We start from the raw sequence: 18,396 nt of genomic DNA on the forward strand, positions 1-18,396 counted from the left end.
AAGAGAAACCACTGCAATGAGAAGCCCATGCACCACAACAAAGAGTAGCCCCCACTCGCCACAACTAAAGAAAAACCCAGGCAGCAGACTCAGAACAGCCGAAAATAATAAATAAAATTATTATTTTTTGAATCAGGGCTTTTCTGCCCCTTCCTGCCTATTTATAACCCAAATCATTGACAGTGATGACATCCAATTAGAAGGAAAATCTATTCCTTATCAGTCTTAAAATATATATATATTGCAAAGTTGCAATTATACATGATTCTTCTAGACAAAAGTGAAAGTTGCTCAATCATGTCTGACTCTTTGTGACCCCATGGACTATACAGTCCATGGAATTTTCTAGGCCAGAATACTGGAGTGGGTAGTCTTTCCCTTCTCTAAGGGATCTTCCCAACCTAGGGATCAAACCCAGGTCTCTCACATTGCAGGCAGATTCTTTACCAGCTGAGCCACCAGGGAAGCCCAAGAATACTGAAGTGGGTAGCCTATCCCTTTTCCAGTGGATCTTGCTGACCCAGGAATCAAACCCGGGTCTCCTGCATTGCAGGCAGATTCTTTACCAACTGAGTTATCAGGGAAGCCCTTCTAGACAAAGAATAAGAAATAATTTTTCAGAATGTTAAATGCTAGCTGTAACTGCACAAATTACCATAGGAGATAAAGCTATAAAGGCCTTGAAGCTCCATGCTGCTTGAAAAGCAGTGACAATTTATCAAGCCCATCTTTTCAGAGGTAAAGGGACTGTCACAGGACAAAGTGACCACAATCCTGATGTGTAATGTTGAGCTTTCCAGAAGTCTCCTAAATCAAAGGTACATCAGCCTCTAGGTACCCCAGGCAAAAAATCTACTTTTATCTGCCTTTCAGTTATGCCTAAACTTCCAAAACCAGACAGCTTTATTCCTGAAAATTTGGGCATTACTCAGTTAAATAACAGATAACCCCAAGATGATGTTCTGAATATGTTGGTCAATGTGTCTGTCATGCCTGACTTTCCCTTCTAGCTTCAACTGACCTGACCAAACTCTCTGTTCAGGCGAACAGCACTGGGTTGTTCTGGAAGAGACAAGTACCTGGCTACCTGGAACCTGGCCTGGAATACAGCACACTCTGTCTAAAAACAAAGGAAGTTATTGGCTAAGTCAAGATGCCTTTTCTTGGAAATTTTAAGTTGAAGTAGTTAACAAAATCAGTGGAAATTGTCACTTTGTCTGAAGAATCACACATTCCTGTTGCTTGAGTCCCCACCATCACCTTGAATCTGGAACCACATCCAGCTCTAAGCTTCCAAAGAATCATTCTGTAGATACTACTTGTCTTGCATTTAGCTTGGGTGATCTCTCTTCCTTTCAGCTATACCAGGTCTAACTAGAACTGAAAAGCATATATTAATATTAGTGTGAATTCATTAACTAGCTTTTTTTCCTAACTAAAAGTCATCAACCAAGTACGGTCTTTGATTTGTAATGTTAAAATATCAAGATTCAGAGCACACATAAGTAGGTGTCCCAGGTAGCTAAGCAGATTGTGTCTCAGAAGCATCCAGATGCCTAGAATGCTGCGATGATCTTCTAATGTGTCAACCTGGCCAAGCTACAGTCCCAGTTATTCATACAAATACTAATCTAGGTGTTACTATGAAGGCCTTGTGGATGTGCTCAAGTGATATAACTGACTTAAAGTAGATTGTCCTAGATAATCTGGGTGGGTTTTAATTCAATCAGTCGAAAGGTCTTGAGAGCAGAACTGAGACTTCACTAAGAAAATTCCACCTGTGGACTGCAACTTCAGCCTGTGCCAGAGGTCCAGCCTGCCCTTACTGATGGTCTGCCCGATAGATTCTGGATTTGTTTATTGGTTGATTCCCACAATTGTATAAACCAATTCCTTCCAATAAATGTCTTAATGTGTATCTCCTACTGGTATGTATATCCAGTTTAACCCTAATTAAAATAAACAAAGGTAAATTTCACCATTTATTGAAAAAATATTTGAAAACCTGTCAATAAATATTCAATAAGGACCTATCATATACCAGACATCACTTTAGATGCTGGAAATACAATGTTGAATAAGATCCTCACAGAGATCAGAATCTTTGAGGGAGAGAGATTAAAAATCTGTATTTGGGGACTTCCCTGGAGGTCCAGTGGTTAAGACTCCAGGCTTCCATGCCCCCACTGCAGGTTCAGTCCTTGGTGGGAGAACTAAGATCTTACATGACTCATAGCACAGCCAGAAAAAAAAAACAAACCCAAAACTGTATGTGTTTGTATAATTTCAGGTACTATCAAACGCTATGAAAAAAAATAAGGCAAAGTAAGGGGAGTGGGCAGGACAAGACAGGCAGAAAAAGCAAGATGTCTGGGAGGATGACATCTGAACAGACACCTACATGAAATAAGGGAATAAGGACATGAGGGAAGAGGTATTCCAGACGAGGCAAATGCCAATGTGCCAAGGTGAGAGCGAACGTGAGGTTTCCAAAACCAGAAAGGTTGGTGAATGGAGCAACAGGGGAAGAGTGGTATGAGATGTGGTACCTGACAGTAATTAATACTGAATGAAGGAATCTGAACCGTCTCGCTAACTAATACAGAGACCTGCCATGTAATTTTGCCACTGGATTCTCAATGATATAAGCACCGTACAAGGGCAAGAAACATTGTCATTAATGTTTCAGTTTAGGATGGCTATTTTCACTGGTTGAACTAAGAAACTGGCAGAAGGTAGAGGAAGGTGGGATATCAGGACCAGAGAAATAGGGTTTGTGAAATAGGGTAAGGGATGTTTAGCAGATAGCAGTCATTGGATCAATGACAAGTAATCTGTTTTAGGCAGGTACCAGAGTCAACCTAGATATGTTGGCAATTTTAATGACAGTTGCTATAGAGTACAAAGCTGGCAGTTTTTTATGTCACCCAAAGAAACCTCCGAGGCATAGTATTCTTTCCTAGTGATGGGAGGTACAAGATGCAATAGCGTGTCCTTTACTTTGGAGGGGGTGTCCAGGCATGCCTTAGGCCACTATACCCCTAAAACAGTGGTTCTCAAATGGGAGTGCTTGTGTCTCCCAGGATATTTTGCAATGTCTAGAGATATTTTTGGTTGTCACAACTCAATACTCTCTTACTAGAAGGTCCTCTCCACCTGACACTGACCCAGTGTCACTCCACCCAGGAAATCTCACCCGAGGAGTGAGATATAGATGGCATGCTTTGATACTGCTGTGCTCCTAAGATACCAGAAACATCTGTAACTACTCAAGCCACTATGTATTGTAATTTTTTCTATGTGTCTTTCTCCCTGAACTGGACTAGGACACCTAAAGCAAGTTAAAGTGAGCAGGTACTGGCGTCTAGAGCACAGGGTACTGCTCAGAGTCCTATGTTCCACAGGAAGGCTCCCCACAACAGAATTTTCTGACCCAGCATGTCAACAGTGCCACCACTGGGAAATCCTGCACTATAACTAACAAAGCAGACCTTAATTTTCACAGGGTTTATCTCCTACCCTCCGGAATATATATGTTTTTCCAAAGCCTCTAATATACCTACCATTTTGTGGTCATTTAGTCTGATTGACAAGATTAACACAATACCCATGCATATGATGAACTGATATGACTTTCTGCTGTCTGGGTCCTTTAAGAGTATATGTATTATGATAGTTATTATGAGAGACCATATTATGGAAGAAGTGACACAATCCAGGAGTCAAACTTAAAATATACACACTTGTGCAGCTCAAGACAGTGTTTTAAATCCTTGTTAGGTATGGAAAACAACTCTTTTCCTCAAATCAGTACCTGCTTACCATGTACTTGAGGTCATGTTAATCTGCTGTAGCTACATCTGGCACTGCGACTGCGACTGGGGCTATTTCTTGGTTTAATGTGTGATAATTCACCATCATCCTCCAGGGTCTGTGCAGCCTTTTGAAGGGCCAGACTCCAGTTTAGACATGATGGGGACCACATCCTTTGCATTCTTCAGGTCTTTAAGGTACTAATCTCTGCCATACTTCCTAGGCTATGAAAATGTTTCTTATCTGCTATCTTGGCAGGGTATTCATTAGCCTTCCCCACTATGTTCTTATTCCACACGTCAAGCAACCAATATGAGGGTTTAGCCAACTTCTAACTATATCCATTCCAATTAAACATTTGGGAACCTGGGAAATGATACTTGGCACCATGAGCCAGACCTGGGCCCAGACTCTACTTCTGACCCTAGACTTCCATTCTAACAGGGACCATTATGACAATTTGGGTATCAGTCTCAACTTGTACTGTCCACAGGACTCAAAACATTTGGTTATTCTACTTTCCCCAATGTATGCTTACCAGAGCAAATGATAGGGGTCTTTGAAGAAGTACTAGGGGATTCTTTAGCACATATTTACCATGGTGTTACATGGTCCTACTTCCTGGGGATCTGTTTCAATCAAATAGTCTGAAATTAGAGTTCTACATCTGAAAGCTAGCTCATGTACAGAAACTATTAAAGGATCAATTTTTTAAAAATATACTGGAATAGTTGCCTTCAGCCTCCTGAAGAAATCCACCCTTGATTTCTCTTGGTTGTATAGAGTAAGCAACATCCTTGTAGGCTGCCCATCAATCTTGCCTCTAAGGACAGTCTATTGGATTAACTGTCTCTGTATCTTTTCGCAGGTCAGGAGTCCCCATGCAGCCATTCTGACCTTGTGCTAACTATAATTGTACCCACCTTGCCGCTGAGGGTTAAACATCACCACTTGCCCTCTATTTTGGGATCCTATCATCGCCATTGCTCACATGGAAGTCAGCTATGTCACTTTTTCTGCTACCATCACCTAAGACCTATAAGGGACAGTCATCATGAGTAACAGGGCTGTGTTGAACCATACTGGAGCCTGAGGCAAAAGGAAAAATCAGTAGTATTGATCCTGTCTTTATTTAAAAATTCGACATCTTGTTCATCTTGGATTTTTTTGCACTAATATTGAAATATCATTAAAATATTATTTATCTTAGTTACTGAGCTTTTTGGCACCCCCTTACATTTTGAACCTGAGTCAAGTACCTCACTCACTTCACCTCAGTCCTTTCCAGTGATGCTGGTGCCCCTTTCATATTCCTTATTGCTTTAGTGAAGAGTGTCCTCTGAGCCTTCCTGTGGAGCATAGTCCTCTTCTGGAGCATAGTTTTCTGGGCTTGGTGTAGAATACCTACTCCAGCATACTCACTTCTCTGAGCCTTCTGACCCCTTCTTCCACCATGCTTCACAGTAGTTCTGCCATTTCTACACCACTTAATGTGAGCCATCCTAGTAGAATGTTAGCACTGGTTCCCCAGATCCTAGTCGGGGTATTCCATATTATGGGATACTGCTCCCATATCAATCAGTTCAGTTCACTCACTCAATCATGTACAACTCTTTGCGACTCAATGGACTGCAGCACGCCAGGCTTCCCTGTCCGTCACCATCTCCTAGAGCTTGCTCAAACTCATGTCCATCAAGTTGGTGATGCCATCCAACCATCTCATCCTCTGTCGTCCCCTTCTCCTCCTACCTTCAGTCTTTCCCAGAATCACGGTCTTTTCCAATGAATTAGTTCTTCACATCAGATGGCCAAAGTATTGGAGTTTCAGCTGCAGCATCAGCCCTTCCAATGAATATTTAGGACTGATTTCCTTTAGGATGGACTGGTTGGATCTCCTTGTAGTCCAAGGGACTCTCAAGAGTCTTCTCCAACACCACCGTTCAAAAGCATTAATTCTTTGGCACTCAGCTTTCTTTATAGTCCAACTCTCACATCCACATATGACTACCAGAAAAACCATAGCTTTGACTAGACGGACCTTTGTTGCAAAGTAATGTCTCTGCTTTTTAATATGCTGTCTAGGTTGGTCATAGCTTTTTTTCCAAGGAGCAAGTGTCTTTTAATTTCATGGCTACAGTCACGATCTGTGGTAAATCCTCCCTATCCATTACATTCTGCTACCCAGCCCTACCCCTTGATCTAAGACCCCTCAGAATTTAGTTCGTTATGTCATCTTCCACCTCCTAGTGGTATATATTGGCTAGGTCCTTTGATTCTTTGAGGTGTCCCTTTCCTCCCATAGCAGGCTCAGCATTTCCTTGGTCAGGTGATATATGACTTAACCCAGTTATTGGTGTGTTGTCAAGGAAGGAAAGTTCCTGAGGGTAGCACCTGACTTCTAAGAAGTCAACAGTTTTTGTATCTTCCTCAAGCAACGAGGGAGCACTAGCTTTTTCACAGGATTAAATCACTTCCATAGGCCCAAAGGATGCAGGGGAATATAGGATTTCAAGTCTCGTGAGTGCACTGACCCAGACGTCCTGGTTCAGTTTCTTAGGACTGAAATCCTTCCCAATTAGGGCCCCACCTTGTATAAAATACATGTTGAGACTGAGTGCTTTGCCCACTTTTAGAGCTCTGCTATTCTTATTTAGTCCTGGACGTGACATCAGCCTTTTTGGCTCTCTGGCTGGAGACAGAGACAATGACACTCTCTTTATATACTACCAAAAATTGATGCCCTTCAGCCTTAACACTTAACCTTTTCTTAGTGACTAACCTCAGCCTTTCAGTGTCTGTCTCCCAATATCTCAACAGGAGCTATTAGTGCTTTACCTATCACCAGTGACAGGGTCCTCATTACTAGCCAGATTGCAGGTGATCCAGATCAGAAAAATCCCATTTTAGAGTCTGCTTTCTTGGATCACAGGTTGGGTTCCCTATGAAGCAGGCGCTGAGATGGAAATTGGAAGAAGGAATCAGAACTGGACAGGAGGAGCTGAACTACCACCCAGTTGCAACAAAGACCTCAATTATATGGGGAACTCTGGAGATGGGATGGCTTTTTAGAGTTGTTCTAAACTGGGGCAAGGAGTTGGGCCTTTATACTCCCAAATCAACATGACTTTGGATGTGAGTTTCCCCAAGCAAAGGGCATGACCTTGGAAGATGCAGCTTTCTTTTAACTACAAGCAATACCCATAGAACTGTCACCAAAAGAACTCTCAACAGCTCTAGTTATGAAGGGAGAGAGAAAGGAATCTGGGCAGCCTATAGCATCCACTACAAGCAAACATGTCTTCTATGAAATAACAATAATGCAGCCAGACAGAGGATGACATTATCCCTCGCAGGAGGGCTGAGAGGAGCTACTCCATGTTCGTGGTCAGGAGAGGTGGCTGTGAGGAGATACCCCTCGTCCAATGTAAGGAGCAGCGGCTGAGCTTTGCTAGAACAGCTGTGAAGAGATATGCCACGTTCAAAGTAAGAGAAACTCAAGTAAGATGGTAGGTGTTGGTATCAGAGTAAGAGGCATGAGAGGGGAAACACACAAACCATAATAACAGAAAACTAGTCAATCTAATCACACGGACCACAGCCTTGTCTAAGTCAATGAAACTAAGCCATGCCCTGTGGGGCCACTCAAGATGGGCAGGTCATGGTGGAGAGGTCTGACAGAATGCGGTCCACTGGAGAAGGGAATGGCAAGCCACTTCAGTATTCTTGCCTTGAGAACCCCATGAACAGTATGAAAAGGCAAAATGATAGGACACTGAAAGAGGAACTCCTCAGGTTGGTAGGTACCCAACATGCTCCTGGAGATCAGTGGAGAAATAACTCCAGAAAGAATGAAGGGATGGAGCCAAAGCAAAAACAATACCCGGTTGTGGATGTGACTGATGATAGAAGCAAGGTCCAATGCTGTAAAGAGCAATATTGCATAGGAACCTGGAATGTTAGGTTCATGAATCAAGGCATATTGGAAGTAGTCAAACAGGAGATGGAAAGAATGAACATTAACATTCTAGGAATCAGTGAACTAAAATGGACTGGAATGGGTGAATTTAACTCAGATGACCATTGTATCTACCACCGTGGGCAGGAATCCCTTAGAAGAAATGGAATAGCCATCGTGGTCAACAAGAGCACGAAATGTAGTACTTGGATGCAATCTCAAGAACGACAGAATGATCTCTGTTTATTTCCAAGGCAAACCATTCAATATTGCAGTAATCTAAGCCTATGGCCCAACCAGTAACGCTGAAGAAACTGAAGCTGAATGGTTCTATGAAGACCTACAAGACCTTTTAGAACTAACACCTAAAAAAGGTGTCCTTTTCATTATAGGGGACTGGAATGCAAAAGCAGGAAGTCAAGAAACACCTAGGGTAACAGGCAACTTTGGCTTTGGAATATGGAATGAAGCAGGGAAAAGGCTAATAGAGTTTTGCCAAGAGAACGCACTGGTCATAGCAAACACCCTCTTCCAACAACACAAGAGAAGACGCTACACATGGACATCACCAGATGGTCAACATCGAAATCAGATGGATTATATTCTTTGCAGCCAAAGATGGAGAAGCTCTATACAGTCAACAAAAACAAGACCAGGAGCTGACTGTGGCTCAGATCATGAACTCCTTATTGCCAAATTCAGACTTGAATTGAAGTAAGTAGGGAAAACTGCTAGGCCATTCAGGTATGACCTAAATCAAATCCCTTATGATTATACAGTGGAAGTGAGAAATAGATTTAAGGGACTAGATCTGATAGATAGAGTGCCTGATGAACTATGGATGGAGGTTCGTGACATTCTTCAGGAGACAGGGATCAAGACCATCCCCGTGGAAAAGAAATGCTAAAAAGCAAAATGGCTGTCTGGGGAGGCCTTACAAATAGCTGTGAAAAGAAGAGAGGCAAAAAGCAAAGGAGAAAAGGAAAGATATAAGCACCTGAATGCAGAGTTCTAAAGAATAGCAACGAGAGATAAGAAAGCCTTCTTCAGCGATCAATGCAAAGAAATAGAGGAAAACACCAGAATGGGAAAGACTAGAGATCTCTTCAAGAAAATTAAGAGATACCAAGGGAACATTTCACGCGAAGATGGGCTCGATAAAGGACAGAAATGGTATGGACCTAACAGAAGCAGAAGATATTAAGAAGAGGTGGCAAGAATACACAGAACTGTACAAAAAAGATCTTCACCACCCAGATAATCATGATGGTGTGATCACTCACCTAGAGCCACACATCCTGGAATGTGAAGTCAAGTGGGCCTTTGAAAGCATCACTACGAACAAAGCTAGTGGAGGTGATGGAATTCCAGTTGAGCTGTTTCAAATCCTGAAAGATGATGCTGTGAAAGTGCTGCACTCAATATGCCAATCTTTCCCAGTATCAGGGTCTTTTCAAATGAGTCAGTTCTTTGCATCAGGGACCAAAGTACTGGAGTTTCAGCTACAGCATCAGTCCTTCCAATGAATATTCAGGACTGATTTCCTTTGGGATGGACTGGTTGGATCTCTTTGCTGTCCAAGGGACTCTCAAGAGTCTTCTCTAACATCAGAGTTCAAAAGCATCAAGTAGTTGACAACATTTCACACACGTTCTCAGAAATTGTATCACCTTAGTTTTCCAATCTGTTTAACAATGTCTTTATATTAAATTTTCTGTTAAAAATAACTGGTATAATTTTCCTGATTGGTTCCTAACACAACCATATTAGTAAGGACAAACTGTCCAGTTAATCCCCTTCGACAGTCGATTTTTATTGGAAACTAACACCTATAATTACACTAATCTCTCATTCAGTAATTCAGTTCTGACTCAGTCAAGGAAGATGTTTTTTCAACCAAAATTTTCTCAAAAATAATCCCTGTAAGAGATCATTGAGAGTGCTGGGAAGATTATGCTACTGATCAAAAAGGTCCCAGTAATGAGATTATGTTAACTTTGAAACTTTGTTTTATTTATTTCAGGAAAGAAATATTTACAAATGATGTTTAAAAAATTTAAAGTTTTAATATCTGGTTAAAATTCATCCTGTATTTGTTTTGACCAAAGGGTTGGTTAAAAACAGTATTAATACAAAGTCATAGCCATGCCTATTTATCTGAAGCCTTTATGCTGTTCAATCTATATTAAGGGTTCTGAAGTGAGCAAAAGGTCAAAGTATATTTCTACACAGAAGTCAATCAGGAAAATGTCACTTGTAAAGATATGAAAGGCAGAAATTAAACATACACATATATGACAGCAAGACAGAAGCATCCAAAATGTCCATCGACTGAGGAATGGATAAAGAAGATGTTACATATATACAATGGAATATTAGTGAGCTATTAAAAAGAATAAAATAATGCTATTTGCAGCAATATGGATGGACCTAGAGACTGTCATGCTGAGTGAAGTTAGAGAAGAAATACCATTGTATGTCATCCCTTATATGTGTAATCTAAAAAGAAATGATACAAATGAAGTTGCTTACAAAACAGAAACAGATGAAGACTTTGAGAATGAGCTAATGGTTATGGGGAAGGGGGGAAGGAGAGCGGAAAGGATAGTTAGGGAGTTTGGGATGGGCTTGTACACTGTGCTATATTTAAAATGGACAATCAACAAGGATTTACTGTACAGCACGTGGAATTCTGCTCAACATTATGTGGCAGCCTGGATGGGAGTGAAGTTTAGGGGAGAATGGATGCATGTATATATATGGGTGCTGCTGCTGCTAAGGTGCTTCAGTCGTGTCCAACTCTGTGTGACCCCACAGACGGCAGCCCACCAGGCTTCACTGTCCCTGGGATTCTCCAGGCAAGAACACTGGAGTGGGTTGCCATTTCCTTCTCCAATGCATGAAAGTGAAAAGTGAAAGGGAAGTCGCTCAGTTGTGTCCGACTCAGCGATCCCATGGACTACAGCCTACCAGGCTCCTCCGTCCATGGGATTTTCCAGGGAAGAGTACTGGAGTGGGGTGTCATCGCGTTCTCCATATGTATGGCTAATCCCTTAACTGTTCACTTGAAAGTCTCACAAAACTGTTTGTTAATCAGCTATACCCCAATGCAAAATAAAAAGTTAAAAAATAAACATACACATGTGTGTGTGTGTGTGTGTGTGTGTGTGTGTACAGATACAGAGAGAATATACAGAGATTTCAAACATCCAGAAAAACTAGATACAATCCTATTAGAAAATCCTAATTACACTTATCCAGTCCAATAATTACCAACAAATGATCAATTTTGTTATCTATACTCTATTCCTCTACCCTCAGTGGATCATTTTAAAGTAAAGCACAAACATATTTTACCTCTAATCTTCAGTTCAGTTCAGTTCAGTTCAGTTCAGTCGCTCAGTCCTGTCCAACTCTTTGCGACCTCAAGAATCGCAGCACACCAGGCCTCCCTGTCCATCACCAACTCCCAGAGTTCACTCAGACTCACATCCATCGAGTCAGTGAAGCCATCCAGCCATCTCATCCTCTGTCGTCCCCTTCTCCTCCTGCCCCCAATCCCTCCCAGCATCAGAGTCTTTTCCAGTGAGTCAACTCTTCACATAAGGTGGCCAAAGTATTGCAGTTTCAGCTTTAGCATCATTCCATCCAAAGAACACCCAGGGCTGATCTCCTTCAAAATGGACTGGTTGGATCCCCCTGCAGTCCAAGGGACTCTCAAGTCTTCTCCAACACCACAGTTCAAAAGCATCAATTCTTCAGCGCTCTGCCTTCTTCACAGTCCAATTCTTACATCCATACATGACCACTGGAAAAACCATAGCCTTGACTAGATGGACCTTAGACGGCAAAGTAATGTCTCTACTTTTGAATATACTATCTAGGTTGGTCATAACTTTTCTTCCAAGGAGTAAGGGTCTTTTAATTTCATGGCTGCAGTCACCATCTGCACTGATTTTGGAGCCCCCCAAAATAAAGTCTGACACTGTTTCCACTGTTTCCCCATCTATTTCCCATGAAGTGATGCGACCAGATGCCATAATCTTCGTTTTCTGAATGTTGAGCTTTAAGCCAACTTTTTCACTCTCCTCTTTCACTTTCATCAAGAGGCTTTTGAGTTCCTCTTCACTTTCTGCCATAAGGATGGTGTCATCTGCATATCTGAGGTTACTGATATTTCTCCCGGCAATCTTGATTCCAGCTTGTGTTTCTTCCAGTCCAGCGTTTCTCATGATGTACTCTGCATAGAACTTAAATAAGCAGGGTGACAATATACAGCCTTGACGTACTCCTTTTCCTATTTGGAACCATTCTGTTCTTCCATGTCCAGTTCTAACTGTTGCTTCCTGGCATGCATACAGATTTCTCAAGAGGCAGGTCAGGTGGTCTGGTATTCCCATCTCTTTCAGAATTTTCCACAGTTGATTGTGATCCACACAGTCAAAGGCTTTGGCATAGTCAATAAAGCAGAAATAGATGTTTTTCTGGAACTCTCTTGCTTTTTCGATGATCCAGCAGATGTTGGAAATTTGATCTCTGGTTCCTCTTTTTCTAAAACCAGCTTGAACATCTGGAAGTTCACGGTGCACGTATTGCCGAAGCCTGGCTTGGAGAATTTTGAGCATTACTTTACTAGCGTGTGAGATGAGTGCAATCGTGCGGTAGTTTGAGCATTCTTTGGCATTGCGTTTCTTTGGGATTGGAATGAAAACTGACCTTTTTCAATCCTGTGGCCACTGACGAGTTTTCTCAACTTGCTGGCATATTGAGTGCAGCACTTTCACAGCATCATCTTTCAGGATTTGAAACAGCTCAACTGGAATTCCATCACCTCCATTAGCTTTGTTGGTAGTAATGCTTTCAAAGGCCCACTTGACTTCACATTCCAGGATGTGTGGCTCTAGGTGAGTGATCACACCATCATGATTATCTGGGTCGTGAAGATCTTTTTTGTACAGTTCTTCTGTGTATTCTTGCCACCTCTTCTTAATATCTTCTGCTTCTGTTAGGTCCATACCATTTCTGTCCTTTATTGAGCCCATCTTCGCGTGAAATGTTCCCTTGGTATCTCTTAATTTTCTTGAAGAGATTTCTAGCCTTTCCCATTCTGGTGTTTTCCTCTATTTCTTTGCATTGATCGCTGAAGAAGGCTTTCTTATCTCTCCTTGCTATTCTCTGGAACTCTGCATTCAGATGCTTATATCTTTCCTTTTCTCCTTTGCTTTTTGCCTCTCTTCTTTTCACAGCTATTTGTAAGGCTTCCCCAGACAGCCATTGTGCTTTTTTGCATTTCTTTTCCATGGGGATGGTCTTGATCCCTGTCTCCTGTACACTGTCACGAACCTCATTCCATACATATTTCATCAGGCACTCTATCTATCAGATCTAGGCCCTTAAATCTATTTCTCACTTCCACTGTATAATCATAAGGGATTTGATTTAGGTTATACCTGAATGGTCTAGTGGTTTTCCCTACTTTCTTCAATTTGAGTCTGAATTTGGCAATAAGGAGTTCATGATCTGAGCCACAGTCAGCTCCTGGTCTTGTTTTTGTTGACTGTATAGAGCTTCTCCATCTTTGGCTGCAAAGAATATAATCCATCTGATTTTGGTGTTGACCATCTGGAGATGTCCATGTGTAGAGTCTTCTTTTGTGTTGTTGGAAGAGGGTGTTTGCTATGACCAGTGCATGTTCTTGGCAAAACTCTAATAGTCTTTTCCCTGCTTCATTCCACATTCCAAGGCCAAATTTGCCTGTTACTCCAGGTGTTTCTTGACTTCCTACTTTTATATTCCAGTCCCCTATAATGAACAGGACATCTTTTTTGGATGTTAGTTCTAAAAGGTCTTGTAGGTCTTCATAGAACCGCTCAACTTCAGTTTCCTCAGCGTTACTGGTTGGGGCATAGACTTGGATAACTGTGATATCGAATGGTTTGCCTTGGAGACGAACAGAGATCATTCTGTCGTTTTTGAGATTGCATCCAAGTACTGCATTTCGGGCTCTTGTTGACCATGATGGCTACTCCATTTCTTCTGAGGGATTCCTGCCCGCAGTAGTAGATATAATGGTCATCTGAGTTAAATTCACCCATTCCAGTCCATCTTCCAGATTCCTAGAATGTCGACATTCACTCTTGCCATCTCCTGTTTGACTACTTCCAATTTGCCTTGATTCATGGACCTGACATTCCAGGTTCCTATGCAATATTGCTCTTTACAGCATTGGACCTTGCTTGTATGAATCTTTACTAAAGTAGGTATTTCAGTTGAATTTCTTAGTCTTGTTGCTTTTATATTTGGTTTGTTCAAAATAAAATGTAAATAATGCCTCTTAAATCTTATAAATCCACAAGAACCTTCCTATCCCCAATCTTCCTAATTTGATATTTATTTGTTGAAGAAATTGGGTAATTTGTCCTACAGAATTTCCCATATTCCATATTTGGCAGATTGTAGGGTGTCACTTTCACTTTTCACTTTCATGCATTGGAGAAGGAAATGGCAACCCACTCCAGTATTCTTGCCTAGAGAATCTCAGGGATGGGGGAGCCTGGTGGGCTGCCGTCTATGGGGTTGCACAGGGTCGGACACGACTGAAGCAACTTAGTAGCAGCAGCAGCAGCAGGGTGTCATTTAACATGTTCTTCTATCTCTCATTTAAATTGGCATATCCACAAGCTTGACCAGATTCAGCTTCAATTATTTTCAGTCAGTCAGTTAGTTTAGTTGCTCAGTCATGTCTGACTCTGCGACTCTATGAATCGCAGCACACCAGACCTCCCTGTCCATCACCATCTCCCAGAGTTCACTCAGACTCACGTCCATCAAGTCAGTGATGCCATCCAGCCATCTCATCCTCTGTCGTCCCCTTCTCCTCCTGCCCTCAATCCCTCCTAGCATCAAAGTCTTTTCCAATGAGTCAACTCTTCACATGAAGTGGCCAAAGTGCTGGAGTTTCAGCTTTAGCATCATTCCTTCCAAAGAACACCCAGGGCTGATCTCCTTTAGAATGGACTGGTTGGATCTCCTTGCACTTCAAGGGACTCTCAAGAGTCTTCTCCAGCAACACAGTTCAAAAGCATCAATTCTTCAGCGCTCAGCTTTCTTCACAGTCCAATTCTTACATCCATACATGACCACTGGAAAAAACATAGCCTTGACTAGACGGACCTTTGTTAGCAAAGTAATATCTCTGCTTTTCAATATGCTATCTAGGTTGGTCATAACTTTTCTTCCAAGGAGTAAGTGTCTTTTAACTTACTGGCTGCAGTCACCATCTGCAGTGATTTTGGAGCCCAAAAAACAAAGTCTGACACTCTTTCCTCTGTTTCCCCATCTATTTCCCAGGAACTAAAAAGCCTCTTGATGAAAGTGAAAGAGGAGAGTGAAAAAGTTGGCTTGGCAATAACATTTAATAGGTGGTAGTGTATCAGATATATTTTTTGCAGCATAGTTGTTTTGAATTCTGAATTACTGCTTTCCACAGATCTCTGCTGAGTTTTAATATACTACAGATCTTTTCCTATTGTCAAAACAGATTTTTTTTTGCCTACATTATATGGAAGCACCATCACCTACTAAAACTGAGCTAGAGTTTCTTATCACCTTTAAGCTTCTGACATATAACTATATCCTTCGCTAAGAAGTCAGGTGAGTACCATACACTGCCAACTGTCACAAAGATTCCTTTATTTGCCTTAAACAAAATCTTGGGGGAAGTGCAGGGAAGAATGATTCAATTGAAGGAGCCAATTCAGTAGATATTTTCTTATGTCTGAGAAGAGTTCTATGAGAAAATGTTTGGTGAATTTAACAAAAGAAACCCTTCTATTAAGCTCATAAGTAAATTATGTATTATGTTGAAAAATACATTTAATAGGCCATTTAAGAAGATCCCCTGGAGAAGGAAATGGCAACTCATTCCAGTATTCTTCCCTGGAGAATCCCGTGGACAGAAGAGCCTGGTAGGCTACAGTCCACAGGGTCGCCAAGAGTCAGACACTACTGAACGACCTCACTTTCACTTCAGTTAACAATGGGCTTCTGAGGTAGCTCCAGTGGTTAAGAACCCACCTACCAATGTAGGAAATGTAAGAGATGTGGGTTTGATCCTCGGGTCAGGAAGATCCCCTGGAGGAGGGCACAGCAATCTCTTCTAGTATATCCTTGCCTGGAGAATCCCATACAGGAAGCTGGTGGGCCATGGCCCACAGGTTCACAGAACTGGATATGAAAACGACTTAGCATGTACACACAGACTAGTGAACAATTTTGTAGGATGCAGCAATAGAACCACCTCAGTCAACAATTATATCCTGTGTTGAACTGAAAACTGCTTGACATACTCTGTAGCTGGGGATTTGAACTCACACTACAAAGCATCTAGTAAGGGGTAACTGCCACGAAGGACCTACAAACTTTCTAGAACACACACCAAAAAACATGTCCTTTTCATCAGAGGGGACTGGAATGCAAAAGTAGAAAGTCAAAATATACCCGGAGTAACAGGAGAGTTTGACGTTGGAGCAGGGCAAAGGCTAATAGCGTTTTGCAAGAGAATGCACTGGTCATAGCAAACACTCTCTTCCAACAACACAAGAGACTACATATAGACATCACCAGATGGTCAGTACTGAAATCAGATTGATTATATTCTTACAGTAGAAGATGGAGACACTCTATACAGCCAGAAAAAAAAAAAAAAAAAAAGACTGGGAGCTGACCGTGGTTCAGATCATGAACTCCTAATCAGCAAAGTCAGACTTTAATTGAAGAAAGTGGGGAAAACCACTAGGCCATTCAGGTATGACCTAGATCAAATCTCTTACAATTATACAGTGGAAGTGACAAACAGATTCAAGGGATTAGATCTGACAGAGTGCCTGAAGAATTATGAACAGAGGTTCGTGACATTGTACAGGAGGCAGGGATCAAGACCATCCCCCTAAAAAAGAAAGGCAAAATGATTGTCTGAAGAGGCCTTAACAAATAGCCGAGAAAAGAAGAGAAGCAAAAGGCAAAGGAGAAAAAGAAAGATACTCCCATCTGAATGCAGAGTTCCAAAGAATAGCAAGGAGAGATAAGAAAGCCTTCCTACTAAAGTGATCAATGCAAAGAAATAGAGGAAAACAACAGAATGCAAAAGACAAGATCTCTTCAAGAAAATTAGAGATACCAAGGGAATATTTCACGTAAAGATGGGTACAATAAAGGACAGAAATGATATAGACCTAATAGAAGCAGACGATATTAAGAAGAGGGTACAAGAATACACTGAAGAACTATACAAAAAAGATATTAATGACTCAGATAACCACAATGGTGTGATCACTCAGTTAGAGCCAGACATCCTGGAGTTTGCAGTCAACTGGGCCTTAGGAAACACCACTACGAACAAAAATAGCAGAGGTGATGGAATTCCAGCTGAGCTACTTCAAATCATCTTTTAAGATGATCCTGTTAAAGTGCTGCACTCAATATGCCAGCAAATTTGGAAAACTCAGTAGTGGCCACAGGACTAGAAAAGGTCAGTTTTCATTCCAATCCCAAAGAAAGGCAATGCCAAAGAATGTTCAAACTACTGCACAATTGCACTCATTTAACATGCTAACAAAGTAATGCTCAAAATTCTCCAAGCTAGGCTTCAACAGTATGTGAACCAAGAACTCCCAGATGTTCAAGTTGGACTTAGAAAAGGCAGAGGAATCAGAGATCAAATTGCCAACATCTGGTGCGTCATAGAAAAAGCTAGAGAATTCCAGAAAAATATCTACCTTCTGCTTCACTGACTACAATAAAGCTTTTGTGCAGATTACAACAAAGTGTGGAAAACTCTTAAAGAGATGAAAGTACCTGACCACCTTATCTGCCTCCTGAGAAACCTGTATGCAGGTCAAGAAGCAATAGTTAGAACCGGACATGGTACAACAGACTGGTTCCAAATTGGGAAAGGAGTATGTCTATTGTCACCGTGCTTATTTAACTTACAGGCGAGTACATCATGCAAAATGTTGAGCTAGATGCAGCATAAGCTGGAATCAAGATTGCTGGGAGAAACATCAGTAACATCAGCAATGCAGATGACACCACACTTATGGCAAAAAGCGAAGAGGAACTAAAGAGTTTCTCTTGATGAAAGTGAAAGTGGAGAGTGAAAAAGCTGGTTTAAAACTCAACATTAAGAAAACTAAGATCATGGCATCCAGTCCCATTACTCCTTGGCAAATGGATGGGAAAGAATTGCAAATAGTGACAGAATTTATTTTCGTGGGCTCAAAAATCACTGCAGATGATGACTACAGTCATGACATTAAAAGATACTTGCTCCTTGGAAGAAAAGTTACGACCAACTTAGCATATTAAAAAGCAGAGACATTACTTTGCCAACAAAGGCCCGTCTAGTCAAAGCTATGGTTTTTCCAGAAGTCATATATGGGTGTGAGGGTTGGACCATAAAGAAGGCTGAGTGCCAAAGAATTGCTGCTTTTGAACTGTGTATTGGAGAAGACTCTTGAGAGTCCCTTGCACTGCAAGATCAAACTAGTCAATCCTAAAGGAAATCAACCTTGAATATTCATTGGAGGGACTGATGCTGAAGCTGAAACTCCAATACTTTGACATCCTGA

General features: G+C 41.4%; 1 protein-coding gene across 4 annotated transcripts in view; it reads right to left on the minus strand.

The window, feature by feature from the left end:
• The window catches only part of SF3B1 (splicing factor 3b subunit 1), a 58,101-nt gene that overhangs the window by 38,138 nt on the left and 1,567 nt on the right, over nucleotides 1–18,396 (minus strand). The gene's annotated exons all lie outside the window — the stretch shown is intronic.

This window comes from Ovis canadensis, chromosome 2 (genome assembly GCF_042477335.2).
Source record: "Ovis canadensis isolate MfBH-ARS-UI-01 breed Bighorn chromosome 2, ARS-UI_OviCan_v2, whole genome shotgun sequence".
Classification (NCBI taxonomy): domain Eukaryota; kingdom Metazoa; phylum Chordata; class Mammalia; order Artiodactyla; family Bovidae; genus Ovis; species Ovis canadensis.